The 14,179-nt window shown below is 48.4% G+C and overlaps 1 protein-coding gene across 6 annotated transcripts in view; it reads right to left on the bottom strand.

Moving 5' to 3' along the window:
- Positions 1 to 14,179, bottom strand: part of CRACR2A (calcium release activated channel regulator 2A) — a 125,917-nt gene that overhangs the window by 105,602 nt on the left and 6,136 nt on the right. For 4 of the 6 annotated variants that reach the window (XM_027591631.2, XM_027591632.2, XM_027591627.2 and 1 more), the window contains exon 2: positions 3,080 to 3,357. The exons of the other annotated variants lie outside the window; for them this stretch is intronic. The gene's annotated coding sequence lies outside the window, so the exon portion shown is untranslated. The remainder of the gene's footprint in view (positions 1 to 3,079; positions 3,358 to 14,179) is intronic. 6 annotated transcript variants of the gene reach the window in all.

Below are 14,179 nucleotides of genomic sequence, written 5' to 3'. Positions count from 1 at the left end.
GCAGCTACTCAGTCTGTGCTAAAACAACCAGCGAGCAGGGTTCCTCCCTTTCTACTCTGAGGCAAAAAGGCACGGACATAACAAGACGGCGCTGCACACCCAAGTGTCCGGACAAGTAACACAGGTGAGCCAACCCATCAGGTGCGAACGAAGGAGAATCACACCCACACAGACATCTGCCCTCGCCTTTTCTTCTTGAAAAACACCCCCCTTGGCTTTCATTTGCCAGTTTGAAGAGACACGAGTCCCTGAGTTCTCTTCTTTCTTCTTTAGCTACCGTAGGAAGGACTGCACAGTGGTGTCGCTCTGTGGCAGTCAACACTCCGACTTAATAGAAGACAGAACGGGGGTAAGGGCAGGGAAACGTCAGATGGGAACAGGCCAGTCCCAACGTCAGGGATCCTTAGAGACAGCAGCTACTCAGTCCAAACCCAGGGTTATTAGAACCCACTGTTTCCAGTCCTTTTGATAATTTAAAGGTAGTATAGAATTTTTAAATGTTATACACATTTAGTCACGAGGCAGAATGGCAAGCTTACTCACTGCACCATTACTTGTAATAAACGCCAAATGACTGAAAACGGTGACCTGTGCCCATCGGTAGGGGATTGGTTGAATCAATTAGGGTACATCCCTACAATGGCTCACTATGCCTCTGTCAAAAAAAAATCAGAAAATTCTCATCATATCACAGGAAACAAGCACCAAGATAAATTAAGTGGAAAAAAAAAAAACAAGGTTTAAAAAAGTGTGTATAGTAAGAAAAGACAGGATAGAGGTATCAAGTATACTTGTACCGACTTGTACTTGCAAAATGAAACCCTAGAAGGATGTATAAAACTAATCAAGCTGATTATTGTCCCAGGAGGGGGCAGGGCAGGCAAACAGAAGCCAAGATAAGATTTCAGTAGATAACTTCCTAGAACTATGTAAACATATTGCCTATTCAGAAAATGATATAAAAATATCGTGTTAAAAAAAATACACCAGCCACTGTGAACAATGCACATTTTCAGGCTACAAATGGAATGGCCTGAAGGCCCCTGGGTTATAACTTCTGTACTAACGGGTCCTAAACTGGGGAAGCAGCAAACTGGCAGCAAAGGGAATGAGTTCTCCTAGGTTTGGAAACAAGCAGGTTGTTGAGTGTCTGTTATCTGGGACTCCCTGTGAATTGCCTGGCAATGAGCTGGTTGGGTCCCAAAGCTCCGCCTCCCCCAGGGAAAGGGGACACAACTTCCCACAGGATGAGGTGGGGCTCCCCCACTTTCCTTGAAAATTAAGGCTGCCTGGAACCCAAGTGGTCTGGTTTTTCCCCTCCGTTGGGACCTCTCCCCAACTTGTCCTATAAAACGGGAGAATTATAGGAATATGGAGGTCCTCCCCCAGAGCACAGTATCCCGGTGTGTCCAGCCAGGCCCCAGCTCACGCAAACTTCCCCGGAGAATGCCAGAGGACAGAGAAGAGGGGGCACATGCTTCTCAGCACCAAGGGACACTCAATATTCATGCCTTTCATATGTGCTCGTCTTGCCACCCTGGATGAGCTTACACTTAGTGTTCTGGGTTGAATGGCAATCTCCAATAAAGACCTGTTGAAGTCCTCACCTGCAGTGCATCAAATGGGAGCTCATTTGGAAATAAGGTCATTGCAGATGTCACTAGCTAAGATGAGGTCATCCTGGGGTGTGGTGGGCCCCTAGTCCAATAAGAAGGCAGTCGTGTCGGGGCACCTGGCTGGCTCAGTGGTTAAGCGGCTGCCTTCGGCTCAGTTCATGATCCCAGGGTCCTGGGACTGAGCCCTGCATCAGGCTCCCTGCTCAGCAGGGAACCTGCTTCTCCCTCTCCCTCTGCCTGCCACTACCCCATGATTGTGCTCTCAATCTCTCTCTCCCTACCAAATGAATGAATAAAATCTTAAAAAGACAGCTGTATGAAGATAAAGATACAGAGGGAGAAAGCCATGTGACAATGAAGGCAGAGTGTGGATTATGTGGCCACAAGCCACAAAATGCTGAAGATGGTTGACAAACCCCCAGAAGCCGGGAAGAGGCAAGGAAGGATTCCCCTATAGACTGGAGAGGGAGCATGGCCCTGCCAACGCCTGGACTATGGACTTCAATCCTCCAGAACGGAGAGATGATTAATTTCTGCTGTTTTAAATCACCCCGTTTGTGGCACTGTGTTACAGCTGCCGTAGGAAATGAATGCGCTCTGGCCAGCTCACGTGGCAGGGGTAGCTGACGCTGTCCCATCTCAGGAGGTGCTCGGAAGGCACTGATGGCATATCTGTCCCAATGGATGAAAACTCTGGGACCTGGGCTGATTGAGTTTTATTGTATAGGTGTGCAGTAAAAACTCAGTCCATCAGTCATTACCGAGTACTGACCTTGTGAAGAACATAGGAGAATTCAATGTTCCATGACTGCCCTGGGGAGTTGGACAATGTGATTGAAGATTTAAGACAGACACAAGAAATAGAACACATGTATACATACACACATACGCATTATGTACATATATAATACATGTAATACAGTACATTTCATAGTGGCCAAGGAAGCATGACCTCACCCCTCAGTGGATGCCACAGATGTCACTCCTAACTAAATCCCACTGCACTGCCATCTGGCCTCAATCTTCTACTGTATTTCATTTTAGCTGCTCCTGTTAGGTGTGTTTGGAAGACCTGGGAAAGTGTCAGGATGTCAGGCTAGTAGTCAATTTCTAGAAGCTGTCACCACGCTCCCAGCTGAGCCCAGACTCATTGCTCAGTGCAGATACCCACTGCTGTCCACAATCGTTACCTGCTACCTCTGGTCAAGACTCTCCCATCAGTTTCTTACCAGCTCCTTTCACCTGTTCAGAGCCTATTCCACAGTTCTCCACAAACCTGACATGCAGGAAACTCAAAATCCAGGTAGGTTGGTAGGTCAGACTACAAGAGTTTTTAAGAGGGGCTCCAGAAAATCAGAGACCCCTAGCAGAGATACTGCATCATCATTCAGAATGTTTGCTTATTTAGCCTGGCCTTCTCGCAAGTTCCCACCACACCTGCTCAAGGAACCTCCGGTTCTTACCATAAGCAAGTCCCGTGGCCCCTTACACACGTGGGGTCGGGGAGGCAGCACACCAGGCCTGAACGCTCCTGGAGCTCTCTCTGAAGGCCAGGCCTCCGGGTCGAGCAGCTGCTCCGGGAGGAAGAGACGTGCTCGTGCTGAGTGCCAGGTGGACACCCAGGCAGGGCTCATGAGGAAAAGCCGAGCGTCGCTCCCGCTCCACCCTTGACCAGCAGCCCAATGACGTGACTTTGGCTCCAGGCCAGTCTCCTGAGAGGCAGCTGTGGTCAGGGCATGACCTGCAGATGGAACAGACAGAGGAAAAGTCTCTTCACTTTGACTTCAAATAATTCATTACAGATACTCAGAGTAGAAAAGACCTTTGAAGTCACTTAATTTGTATCCTGTTGCTTTTCAAATAAATTTCCAGCTGGGATTTGGGTCTGGTTTTGAAGCAGACACTGTGCTTAAGCAACATCCATTTCTCCCTTGCTCCTTTCCAACAGAACTCCAGTGGTGTTATCATTCAGGGTAGGTGACCGTATGCCCAGCCCAGGGGCCCTATGCCGTCCGAGCAAATGCAGGCCCCTTGCCTGTGAGTGAGCAAGTTAGGGGTGGGCTTCTCACTTCTGGTCATTGAGAAGGGCCTCCTGGGGATGTTCCTGGAAATGTTTTTTTGGCTCTGAAAAAGAGAGATGCAGGAACTTATTCCTCTGCTGGATGTTGTCTTTGTCCAGGCACGTTATGACCATGATGGGGAAGCATAAGAACAGAGAAATAAAGAACCCAGGTCCTTGATGACATCACTGAACCACTGGGTTAAATAGCCCTAGTGCTCCCCTTCCTCCAGACTTCTCACCATACAAGTAATACATATCCTTGTTGTCTACGTTCACTGAGTTGAGTTTTGGGGTTTTGTTTTGACTGCCTACAGCTAAGATGATCCTAAGTGATGTGCCTTCAGATGTTCCTAAAACCACAGGTCCATATTCCTGAAGCATAATCTCACGATCCTGACTACAACTTCCCAAACTTCCACATCAGATGTTTCTCCCCACCTTTTCTTGGTGTTCAGTCCTCTCCCCAGACTTGACCCGTGTAACTGCCTTGTCAATACAGTATTCAATTCTACAGTACATGCCAATTTGGTCACTGAATCGTTAAACATGTTTGAGTCCCTATGAGGTACCAGACAGGGACGCACAAATGAAGCCCTGGAGAGTGCATGGTGGGCGAGACCCACTCCTGGCCAGGAGGTAGGTGAGCCCCACGAGGCAAGTGCCTCGGTGGGAGGTGCACCCCGGCCTGGGTGTGCATCAGGGATGTGGGGGTGGGGAGTGCTTGCAAAAGCACCTTGGAAAACAAACTCATTCTCAAGGGAAGAGCAGAAGATTGTCAGCAGAAAAGAGTGAGAAAGGCAGACCTTCACAACCAAGGATATGAATAATGATCAAAATCATCATAAACAATGGTGGTGGCTAGCATTTCCTGAACGCTTATAACGAACCAGGCACCGTTTTTAGGGCTCTCTGAGGATTAACTCATTCAGGCCTCCACCAAAGCTGATGAGGTAGCTCATATTGTTTGCCTCATCTTATGGAAAACTAAACTGAGGCAGGGAGAGGGTAAGTGATACAGGAAGTGAGTGGCAGAGGCAGGATTTGATCCCAGGCAGCAGGGCTCCCTGGGCTCACACTCTTGACCCGTCTACACCAGTGATTCTCACAATGGTCACCAGAACAACAGCACCAGCAGCCCCTGGGAACCTGTGACAAATTCGATCTTGAGCCTCATTTCAGACATACGGAGCATGTGGTGTTTTAACAAGCCTTCCATGTGATTCTGGAAGCCCCATAATGTTTGAGAACCCCTGCTCGACACCATACACACATGATGAGAATGGATGGCATATTCAGAGGAAGGTGAATGGTGGGAAGAGAAGCAAAGCCAGCAAGAAAGATGGGGTGGGGGGAAAAACCTTCCATATCAGCTTAAGGAGCACGGGCTTCACTGTACAGGCATTTTGGAGAAAGGCGGGAGGTGAGGCAGGGAACCAGCATGATCAAGCTTTGTCCTGTGGGACAAGATCTCTGGCACTGGTGCTAGGAATGGACTGGAGGAGAAGAGGCCAGAAGGAGGGAGCCCAGCTAAGAGGTGATACGAGCAAGGGCAGAAGCTACACTAAGTAGTGGCAGTGCAGAAGGAAGAGGAACAAGGGAGGCAAGAGACAGGTTGTGATAACAGCTGGACATGAGATGCAGAGATGGCAGACGTACCCGGGATGCCTCTGTGGCTTCTAGCCTCAGAAACTAGGTTGGTGGTGAAACTATTTAGCCAGATTGGAAATGCTGGAGGAGGAAAAGTTGGGCAGGGAATATTAAAAAGGTCCATTTGTGAAATATGAAGACTGAGGTGTCTGTGGGACATCAGGATGAAGGTATTTCAAAATGCAATGCTAAAGAAGGATCTGGTACTCAGGGGCAGGGTCCGGGCTGGACATATGGGTTTGGGGTTCACCAGCATAAATGTGATGCTTGAAGCCAAGATGAAGTGAAGGCCGATCACAGATTGTGTAGGAGGGAAAAGAGTGAAAGAGTGAAGGCTGGATTCATGCAGGACACTAACTCCTTTTTTTTTTAAGAGAGGGAGAGAGCGCACATGCATGTGTGTAGACTGGCGGGGGGGTAAGGGTGGTGGGGCAGAGGGAGAGGGAGAGAGAGAATCTTAAGCAGACTCCACACCCAGTGCAGAGCCCAATGTGGGGCTCAATTCCACGACCCCCAGATCACGACCTGAGCCGAAATCAAGAGTTGGACGCTTAACCAACTGAGCCACCCGGGCGCCCCAACACTAACATTTAAGGGACACCCAGAGCGAGAGAGCAAAGGAGACTCAGAAGCAGAGCTTAGAGGGGTAGATGAAAACAAAGGAAAGAATGCTGTCTCAAAATCCAAGGATAAGAAAAGCTGGAGAATGTTTAAAGAAATAGAGGGTTGACAGTGGTTTTCAAATGGGAAGTCTCACATTTCAAGACTGAGAAGAAACAGTGGATTTAGCAATGAGGAGGTCACAGGTGAACTCAGCAAGAGCAGTGCCAGGGGAGGGATGGAGGCAGAAACCAGATCCATTCACAGATTTATTCTCCAGATGGGCAACATCTACCACATGCCAGGCTTTGTGCTTTGTGTTAGAGATACAGAGACGAGCAGGACATACATGAGTCCAACCCCCACCAGATGGTGGGGGAAGACACACAATGAAGAGAAATTACAAAAATAATCATGGAGTCACAATTGAAGTAAGTACTCTGATGAAGACACAAAGGGACATACAGAATGCTTGCTATAGGGAGCTATAGGGAGCATACAGCATAGAGAGAAGATGAGGGAAGGGAAGGCACATTTAAGGTGGAGCCTCCAAGATGAACAGGAGTGAGCCAGGGGAGAGGATGGAGAGCAGCTAGGGAGAAGGGACGGCCGACGCAAACTCTCTCAGGGAGAAAGAGCTTTTGTGTGTCCAGGAAATGGATGGAAATCAAGGTGAAGAGCACAACTTTAACACGGCAAGGAGTGGCCAGCAATGAGGCTGTGGGCCAGGTTAGGGATCTGGGACTTCATCCAAGCAGTGGTAGGACATCACTGATGTTAAGCCTACAAGTTTAGGAGAGTCACCATCTGATTGGTGTTTTTTAAAAAGATGACTCTGGCTACTTGTGGGGGAATGAAATGGGGAAGGGTGAGGAGGGACAGAGAGTGGATACATTGAAAGCAGCTGGGGAAACGTTACGGTCCAGATGAGAGGTGGCGGTGTCTTGCACCAGGGTGGCAGATGAGTAGGTTTGGATGAACAGATCCTAGAGCTACTTAGTAGGTGGGATCGGGACTGAGCGATTGGGCGTGGTAAATGGGGAGGAGAGGCTGAGGCCAGCTTGGGCTCTAGGGTCCCCTCTACATCCATTTTGGATACTCCCAGAGGACCACTGGGATGGAGTACCATGTACCCCTGAATTCCAAGCAAATGTAAGACCAAGCTAGGACTCAGCAGCAACTGGGAGACAAGTCCTACCAAGCCCTCCTCTCCTCAGGGTGCCCCTAATTCCTTAGAGATAAAATGATCTCTCAGATAGGAGGTCTCTTCAAGACCCCCTTGTTTGGTCATACTACTTCCGGAGTCGAGTCCTCTAGGGGTGGGGCTCAGAGCAGAACAAACCTCCGTCACTCAGTCCCTGGGCTGGGCAAGCCACGCTGACTGGCTTCTCGCTCAGGCACACATGTACTGTTCAGGGCATTCATAAAATACATTCAGTACACTATGGACAATTCTAGGTCTCAAAGGCCAACCTCCACTGGATTACTTTTTCCACTCATAATTTTGTCAATTTTATTTTATTTTTTTATTATGTTCAGTTAGCCAGCATATAGTACATCATAAGTTCTTGATGTAGTGTTCAACGACTCATTAGTTGGGTATAACACCCAGTGCTCATCACAACACGTGCCCTCCTTAATACCCATCACCCAGTTACCCCATCTCTCTACTCCCTCCCCTCTGTAACCCTCAGTTTGTTTCCCAGAGTCCAGAGCCTCTCAGAGGCTTGTCTCCCTCTCTGATTTCTCTCCATTCAGTCTTCCCTCCCTTCCCCTGTGGTCCTCTGCTCTATTCCTTATGTTCCACATGTCAGTTTTAAATAAATATGCTAGACTTCTATTTCTAACATAATGGTAGGCTAAGTACTTTGACCCTCCCACTCAAAACAACCAAAAAATCTTGTACAAAAAATATATTTTTAAAAATGTTTCTAATAGCACATTGATGAGCTGGCAAGAAAGGAAGGAGTTCAGTGGCCAGGGACTTCTTCAGGTAATGGAATAACCAGGTTTCGATTATAATAATGACTGTGATGTCATTAAAGAAATTAAAGACAAGCCTGCAAATATGTATGAGGAACAACAACAACAAATCATGAGAAATAATAAAGATTTGAAAAAAATGGACCAAAGGGAATTTTTAGAAATAAAACTTAAACAACTGAAATTACAATTTGTGGACAGACTTAAGAGCACATTAGATACAGTCTGAGAAAGAAGTGGTGAGGTAGGAGCTAGGTCAAAATAAACTAACCAAGATGCAGCACAGAAAGACAAAGTCTCAGAAAAATAGGAAAGAGAGCTTAAGAGACATGAGAAATGGAACCTAGCAAGTGTCTATTTGAAAGGAAAGAGAGAGAGAAAGCATTTAAACAGATAATGGCTACAAATTTTCTAAAAGGGAGGAAAGATGGGGTGCCTGGCTGGCTCAGTTGGTTAAGCAACTGACTTTGGCTCAGGTCATGATCTCAGGGTTCTGAGAGGAGCCCTGTGTCATGTGGAGCCCTGTGTCGGGCTCCACTGAGCATGGGCTCAGTGGGGATTCTTTTTTTTTTTTTTTAAGATTTTATTTATTCATTTGCGAGAGAGACAGAGAGAGAACAAGCAGGGGGAGAGGCAGAGGGAGAGGGAGAAGCAGACTCCCTGCTGAGCAAGGAGCCCAATGCGGGACTCAATCCCAGGACCCTGGGATCATGACCTGAGGCAAAGGCAGATGTTTAACCATCTGAGCCACCCAGGCGGCCGCTCAGTGGGGATTCTGCTTGAGATTCTCTCTCACTCTCCCTCTGCCCCTGCCCGCCCCCCCCACCCCGCTCACACCTGCATGCCCATGCACGCTCTCTCTCTCTCTCTCTCAAATAAACAAATATTAAAAGGGAGGAAAGATACAAATAGACACATCCAAGAAGGCCAGTGAATCTCAAAAAGAATAAATAAGAGGAAATCCACAACAGTTATACGTCAGTGAGACTGCAGAATACCAAAGACAAAGAGAATATCTTAAAAACAGCCAAAAAGGGGCTCCTGGGTGGCTCAGTTAAGCATCTGACTCTTGGTTTCGGCTCAGGCCATGATCTCAGGGTTGTGAGATCGAGTCCCCACATTGGGCTCCGTGCTCAGCGGGGAGTCCGCCTGAGATTCTTTCCCCACCTCTCTCCCTCCCCTCTGGCGCTCCCCTCCCTCTCTGCACCCCCTCACTCAAATAAATATACAAATAAAATCTTTTTTTTTTTTTCAAAGCAGCCAATGAAAAGAGAAAAGTTACTTTCCAGTGATTACAAGCCGAAAGATAGTGGTCAAATACTTTCAACATGCTGAAAGAGAGTAACCATCATCTGAGAATTCTGTACCTGAAGAAAGCATTCTTTATGAATAAGAGAAATGGGGGAGCCTGGCTGACTCAGTTGGCGGAGCATGCAACTCTTGATCTCGGGGTTGTGAGTTTGAGCCCCATGCTGGGTGTAGAGACTACTTACAAATAAACAAGAAAGTAATTAAAGAAGAAGTATAAGAGAAATGAAGGCATTGTCCATAAACAAAACTCTAGTTTGCCACAAGCAGACCCTCATGAAAGGACATTTTTAAAAGGTATATTTCTGATAGGAGGAAAGAGATTCTAGATGGAAGATCTGAGATTACAGAAGGAATGAAGAACAAGGAAGACGAAAATGGATTTTCTCAGTCCGCTGACAAAAGAGCGTAGATCTGGAACCAGACATGTTATACCCATCTCTTGCTGTCATGTTTTACTACGTGGGACACTTAAATCTTCATCTTAAAAATTCATATAATAATACCACTTATGTGAGGTTGTTGTAAGGAATAAATGAGCAGACGCATACAAATGTTCCCAACATAGCTTCTGCATCTAGAAGATGTCAGATAAATCCCAATTTCCTAGCTCTTCCAAAAGTAATAAATAAACAAGTAAGGAAGACTCTGTTAGCAACGGAGACTAGGAGAATGACTGCCACCGCTTGGGGATAAGAGACACTGTGGCACTTTGTCACAGCCGAGGAATCTGCACCACAGAGCAGATGCTTAGCACCTGTCTCCTTGTTATCTTTTCAGTCTCGAGCCTAAGATCTTTCAAACCCAACATCTATGATGCCTTTGTTTTTAAAATACCACATGTGTACACACATGTTCCAGGGATATATACACCCTGGAGTTCAGCTTAACTCACAATTTTAGGAGGTCGTAACAACCGCGCTGGCCCATCCATAGGGCAAAATGGCCCACGTCACCCACTCTCCAGTCCCAGGACTCTTCTGCCAATGAGCAGACAGTGAGCAGCACACAGACGACCCCTCTGGGGCCGCTTCGGCACCCCAGTCTTCATGCAGAGAGACACCCTCCCTAACTCCACCCCTGACATCACCCCGTTTCCTAAGGACTACAAACGAAGAGAAAAGGCAGCTAAGAAAAGTTAGCTTGGGCCGCTTGAGATCCTCTGCCTAATTTTCATTTGGCAACCATTTGGTGGGTAGGGCGGGGAAGAGGGGCGGGGAGGGGTGACATAACCGGGGAGGGGACAGATAAATCCCGAACCAATCTTCCTTTGATGGTGTCAAGGAAACAGACACCAGTCCTGAGTCCTAAGACAGGGGCTGGCGTCCTTACTCTGCCATCTGTTCCCACGTGTCCTTAGGCAAGCCACTGAACCCCTCTGACTTTATTGTCCTCACCTGTAAATTAGAGGCAGTAATTATATCGTGTCTGTAGAGCATTTTACAATTTACTAAGTGTTTCCACAGTCATCTTTTCATTGAACATGCACGGCCGGGTATAAAACACCCAGCATAATACTCACCTCACTGCTCTGCTGTGAAGATTTAAAAGCAGAGCCTGGGACTGCTGTACAAAGCGCAAAGAGCTTGGTCAACCTGAGGGATCATCCCCAGGGTGCTGGCCTTACCCTGTTAGGAGCGGGGGATTTGCAGTCCAAGCGGCTGCGTCCGAATTCTGATTCTACACTTATTACCCTGCTGACCTTGAGCAAGTGGCTTAGCTTCTAGGGTCCTCACCTCTAAGCTAAGGAGGAGAGTCAGAGTCCCAGCTCCTGGCCCGGGGACCTGGGAGGCACTCAGTGAACGAGTTGACTTGAATCCGCACCGAGTGAAGCTGACAGGTATCTGACCACGCTCACCCGCACTCACCGATACCCTTCATCATCCAGTCTTTATTCTCCACGGTTGCCTCTACTCCCCACACCCCCGGGGCAAATATTTGCGAAGGGCAGAACCTCTGGATATCAGGACACACTGGGGATTGTTTCTTAAAGACGACAAAGCCTCCAACTCACACTCTACTTGTGGGGCGTCTCCATGCTGTTTCAGATGAAGCAGAACCCAGGCTCCCCGGGGCGCCACTCAGCCTGGACCCTTCCCACTCCTGCCTGAGCGTCTTGCCTGGTCTTGGGTCACTGGCTGAGCCTCCATCCCCCCACTGAGGCTGAGCCGACACTCATGGACTTATTTTAATGACCTACGAAGCAAACGGTTAATTTAGCCCAGCCTGGTGAACAGTTGGAGACGACTTGGCCGCAGAAAAGCATCAGCAGCCTCCATTTAAAAGGTTTTATCTTTGGGCGCCTGGGTGGCTCAGTCGGTTACGCGTCTGCCTTCGGCTCGGGTCATGATCCTGGAGTCCCAGGATTGAGCCCTGCATTGGGGTCCCTGCTCGGTGGGGAGTCTGCTTCTCCGTCTGCCCTTCACCCTGCTCTCTCTCGCTCTTTCTCTCTCAAATAAATAATCTTAAAAAAAATTGATTAAAAAAGGTTTTATCTTTGTAGAGTGCTTTCACATTGGCACTGCTTCAGTCCACTGCTATGACATGCCACAGAGATATGAAGGGCGGCTATTTTATCAACGAGGAGGTTGAGGACCACCGTGAGCAAGGGCCACGAACCTGCTGCAGACTACCACTGCTCCGCCCGAGCTTTCTGGCCTGTCCATCTGCCTGCTCCTGCTCCCGGGAACCAGGTCCTAAGACAGCTGCATCCTAGGAGGACCTCACTAGGACCCCCATCAGACCGGCATTTGCATTCAGCTAGGAAAAGGCAGGAGAACAGGAGGTGGGGCTTTGTCACTCAGTTTGTGTTTTAGGCTAAAAAAGCAAGCCTGCTCAGGAGCATGAATTCAGCCCAATGAGTCTGGAGTTTCTAGGCTAACTGCACTGAGCAGGGGAGTGGGCACGTGTGCTCCCTGGGGGAGGGCAAGGCAGTCAGCCATGACGGTCACTGGGCTAGTTAGCATCTCTTTCTAAAGGGCATCTGGGACCGCCCAGCTCTGACTCGGCTGCTGCAGACAGAGCGCGGCTCGGCTGCATGGAGCGGGAACCAGTCAGGGACCCAGGCAGGCAGGGGCAGAAAGGACCGGATTAGCCTCCGTGACCAGGCTTCGGATGTGGAAACCTGTGGTCCCATGACCAGGGCTGAAAAGAAATCAGGCGGCAGGCATGAGAGAATTCAGTAGTGGGCCTACAGTTAAAAGAGTGATCACCTGGGCTTCTCCTCATTCTGTTTTGGATCGCTTTCCTCGTGCGTAACTTCATACGAAGAGGGTGGGTCTCTGTGGGTGGCCCTGCCTGCTTCCACACTATAGCCCTATAGAACCTTCAGCAGGGTGCTGAACACATCTCCATCCTCATGGAGCACGGTCCATACAACACTCCCACATCCGTGCAGGTTCTAGAAATCTCCAAGTGTAGACACACATGAGCCCAGACAGGGCTGGCTGTGTTTGATTCTATATACAGCATCCCCATCTATGTGAGAGAGGAAGGATCAGAGAGTCCTGGCTCCCCACATCTTTTAGATGGTAAACTGAGTCAGTCATGACCAGCAGGAGGAGGACAAGGTAGCCCTTAAAAATATTGTTAGGGTTAAGGCATGTCTTGATTTCCATGCAGAAGGGCCCTCAGACACTGTCTATTAAAATGAACTGAAGGACCCTCACAGAACATTCCTCGCAGGACTCCCAGTGACCATCTATCTGCGGACCTTTCTTGAAGGCCCAGCTCAGTTCTCCCAAACACTGAGACACCTTGTCCAGAGCCCATTTCCTTCTAGAGCACACCCACTCTGTCCCACTCTCTTGCTAACAGTCACCTGTGCTGTCCAAACAAGTATTGGGCCTTTGCTTTTTCTCCCAGCATGACACAGTAGGTGCTCAGTCAGCATCTGTGGATCCATTTGGTTGAGGTTTTTGGGTTTGGGGGGGTGGCATTAATATTCAGGAAAACCACATTGATTGAGTCCCTAGAGTATCCGAAAATTCAGATGTGGTATGTGGTTTAACATGATTGTTATTCAGAACAAATTAGAGCTCTCTATTCTATTTCTAACTCCAGCAAATAGGGCTTGTGTGTTTAAAAAAATATTTTTAGTTTGCAATGTGTGATTACATAATGAAGGCCTAGTAATTTTTTTCATTAACATTCATTTCACTTAGCAGTTCCTTTTTGCGTCTTTGTTTCTGATTCAAGCTGCGGTCCAGTGTATTAAAATTGCTTTCCTTAAAAAGAAGTTCTAGAGCAGACTTTTCAGCTGGTCTTCCCCACCCCTCTATTTCTGACTGGCCTATGCCTGCAGCAGCTTACCTAGTGTGGAGTCAGGGGACTCTGCTCCCCTGTTACAGGTGTGTTAGCAGAGTTCCATTATTCAGCAGACCCCACAGCCCAAGGGGGTTAGCCTTTGTAGGGAGCCAGTCTGGTGCAGAAGGATCAGCAGGCCGGCGGGGCGGGGGTGGGGGGTTGGGGACGCATCAGTGATGGAGGTGTCTATACCATAACTAGATGTGTGAACTCAGACAAGGTGTTTAACATCTCTGAGCCTCAGTTCCCTCATCTGTAGAATGGGGATCCTGAGTCCTAGATTAGAAGCAGTGCCTGGCACGTGGTAGCCACTCACAAATGATCTTATGCGTGGGGCCGAGGTGAAAGGCTGCTGGACACCTTCCCGCTTCTCCAGCTGACTGGACTGGAGCCACATCTACCAAAACCAGAACCCTGAGCCCCCAGCAAAGACAAACCCCAGAAATCTGAGTAGGGGGGCAACACAGTAGGGGCAAGCACAGTCCAAAGAAGGTGATGACAAGCAGCAGGGAAGGTGCCAGAGAGACACACTGCAGAAGATAAAAGTGCTAGAAAGAGTGTCTGCTGGAGAAACGGGAAACACATTCTGGCATATTTGCAGCCAGGACAACCACGCCGTAGGGATACATTACCTTGTCCTGAGTAAATACAGAGTCAA

The sequence above is a fragment of the Zalophus californianus genome, chromosome 9, assembly GCF_009762305.2.
Source record: "Zalophus californianus isolate mZalCal1 chromosome 9, mZalCal1.pri.v2, whole genome shotgun sequence".
Classification (NCBI taxonomy): Eukaryota; Metazoa; Chordata; class Mammalia; order Carnivora; family Otariidae; genus Zalophus; species Zalophus californianus.
Note: the sequence above shows the minus strand (reverse complement) of the source record. Positions and strands in the feature narration are given on the sequence as shown.